The sequence below is a fragment of the Pelobates fuscus genome, chromosome 5 (genome assembly GCF_036172605.1).
Source record: "Pelobates fuscus isolate aPelFus1 chromosome 5, aPelFus1.pri, whole genome shotgun sequence".
NCBI classification, from domain to species: domain Eukaryota; kingdom Metazoa; phylum Chordata; class Amphibia; order Anura; family Pelobatidae; genus Pelobates; species Pelobates fuscus.
The window spans coordinates 244,970,999-244,974,434 of record NC_086321.1 but is presented as its reverse complement, the minus strand read 5'-3'; positions in this window follow the sequence as shown (position 1 = coordinate 244,974,434).

Genomic DNA, 3,436 nt, shown 5'->3' with positions numbered 1-3,436 from the left:
TAAGAGGGATGTATGGAAACAAAACTTGTGTAGCTGAAATTAAATTAGTTAAGGTAATGCTGACTTTGGTCTCTCTAACACTGTAGCATATTCCCTTTCTTCTACACTCACTACATCCACCTTTTCTCTGTCTCAGACTGCATACCAGGAGCTTCTGCCTGCTAGTAAGCAGGTAAGGGAACATGTGAGTGCTAGGGGAGCGAACACATCATTAGATGCATTTATGTCAAGCTCAAGATGCTGTTGGCCAGCATGCATGATTGGCAGGTAGCCTGACATGCATTCATGCCAGGCTAGCCTTCCAATTCTTTGGGTAGACATGCCTCCTTTTTGGGCATGTCCGTCCCTTTTCGGAGTTCTGGTTACATGATCCACCCACATACACCGTCCATAATTGTTAGCACCTGGCCCACTGGGCTCTTAATCTGGCCCTGTGTGTGCTGGGGATGTAGCGTGTGTATGTGTGTATGCTGGGGATGTAGCTTGTGTCTGTGTGTGCACATACAGACACAAACACACACTATACATACACAGATACAAACACACACTACACATGCAAAGAGACACACATACAAACACACACTACAAACACTACACAGATACCCGCACTACATGCAGATGTACACACTACACAGATACACACACATTACACTCATACAAATAGATACACAAACACATATACACACACTACACACATACAAACATACAGATACCCACATTAGATATAGATAGACACACTACACATACACACATACAAACACACAGATACACACACACAAACACACAGATACCTACACTACATATACACACATTACACACATACAAACAGATGCACACAAACACACACACATTAAAAAAATTAAGCCACCCAGCAGGTTCTTACCTTCTGCTGGCTGTGGCTGGTGGGAGTTGGGGGCCTGCTCTCCCTGTCCGGCACCATCCTCGTGGCTACATCCTCCCGCGCAGCTGTGTGAGTGAGCTGGGAGGAAGTGATATGCTGTCACTTCCTCCCAGTTCTCTGTGCACGATAGAAGAGCCTCTCATTGCATATGTCTATTGGGTGGCCCTAAGTGCATGGGCCACCTGATGGACCCTCACACAGGTAACCAACCCATGTGATGCTGCTGCACCGCCGCCAAGGGTTGGGAAATCCTGTTTTAGATTATGACAGGGGTGGCAAAATGCTGCCGCTGTCAGAGTGCCGCCTCGAGTCGTGGCTCCAGCGCGTTGTATGGACGGTCCGGCCCTAGAGCCAGCATGTTTGGTGATCAGGAGGACTTATTCAGGACTCCACCATTTTTGGATGATACAGGGACGGGCACTCTAGACACAGGTTGTTGGAAGTACAAAAACTTTTATTATTTGCAGCTGCAAATGTCCCAATGCTTCATTAAATACACAATACACTGGGCCCCCAGCTACCAGTGAACAAAGAATATATAAAATTACGTGTTCCATACATATACAGAAAATATTAAATTACACCCACATTACAATGATCATATCCAATTATTAGACTACTACTTACCTCTTACATATATTAACTAGAAGTGGGCCTTCCCAACATTCCACACATGCGTCCTGAAGGCCACAAATCCAATACATATTATTGGGTGCTATCCAGGTGGACCCTACAGACAAATTGGTCAATACATCCTTTAGATGTGAGTAATTACCAAAAGGGCTAGGGATTGATTCAGGGACATTGGTTGCAGACCACAAGGAAGTGGTTCTACCAGAAGAAATATATGTTTGCTGCCCTAGACACGTGACACGTGAGGGTACCTACAGAGGTTTTAAATTCCAGACCAAATCTGCCTATACACACATTCCCAATTATAGAGGTGTTTAGCAACCATTCAGATTTGGGGCAGGGTAGTATTTATCCCCCGTACCTCCAGGTCTGTCTCATGTGCTTCCCAGGGCCACTGATCACCCATGTTTGTGCCACCACATACATAGCAAATGGTTACATTTAGGGATTGTGCTATGTTTTCCGCTGGGTCAGGAAACAAATTACAAGTGGTGTGGGAAATTTCAATCAGAGATCCAATCTATTCATAAAAAGATTGAAAAACCTAGTGGGTCTCACTTTTTACGACTTAGTTTCCATATTCAAATATAATATGGTTCCCGGGCCTGTACCAGAAGCATATATCTGCAGACCATGGAAGGTGCCCCACTTGTGCAGGAATACCCTGGTATTAAACAGTGTCAGGTTCAAGGGGTTACAGGTGCCAGGACCACAACTAGCTGTGGCCGGCATTGTATGCAGACATCGCAGGTAGGGTATATGATTTATAGGTAGCCCAACCCACACAGTAGTTATACCCACCATCTATGCAATCCCTATTCTATGGGCACATCTACTTATTGTTTAACGTATAAATTCTTCCCCATGCCACCTCAATACAGGTGGACTCAAGTAATTTATTCAATATTAATGTCACCATAAACGCTAGATGAGCATTTAAACCTGAAGAAGCTTCGACCATGCGTAGGCACCTCAGCTTCCAGATGTGAGGGCTGCAGGGCAAGGAGTACTTTTGATTCTGTTCGGCTTCACAAGGCCTCCTTTGGGGTCCTCAGCTTTCCATCGATGGCAGGTGGTCAGGCATTATTATGGCCATCAAAACACCTACTTGTTGATGTTTTCTTCAACAGGTATCTTTACTCTCCTAAAATGGAGCTTCAAAGGTTTATCAGGATCAACAGACGTTACTTCCCATGGGGCAGAAGCAGGCTTTATTCTGGAATGGTGAATCCACGGGATGATCTCATCAACTTTCACAGCTATGGGGGTGGATAAAAGAACTGTGTAATGCCCACTCCATCGAGGTCCTAGTGAAGTAACATTCCACTCTTTTACCCAGGAGAGTAGGGGTATACATGTGTTAAAAGGTTGAGGGGCAGCTTCTCATGTACCCATTGGCTATTTCCCCCATTGTCTTGCCCAACTGGATGACTTGCTGATGTGTAATCTCTCCTCCTAACTGATGGAGATCCCCGTTTAGGCCTTGTATGAAAGGTGGTGTGCACCCAACCTGGGGCACTTCTGATTCCAAGCAAGGTAATTGGAAGCAAGACATGCCATTTTAAACTTGTTTCTTGACGCAACTTAGCAAGATGTAATTTTAAAGTTCGATTAATTTGTTCAACCTTCCCTGAATTCTGAGGCAGTATGTACTTTCCACTTAAGGCTGAGACTGGTAGTCAATTCCTGCAGGCACTTGTGCACAAAGGCGGGACCATTACCAGATCCCACTGATGTCGGAATCCCATATCTTGGAATGATTTCGGAAAGTAGGAACCAAACCACTTCTTTAGTTTTTTCTGTTCTGGTGGGCCGGGCTTCTACCCAGCCAGAGTAAAAGCATACTATGACAAGGATATAGTGGAATTCACCAGATTTTGGCATAACAGTAAAGTCAATAAG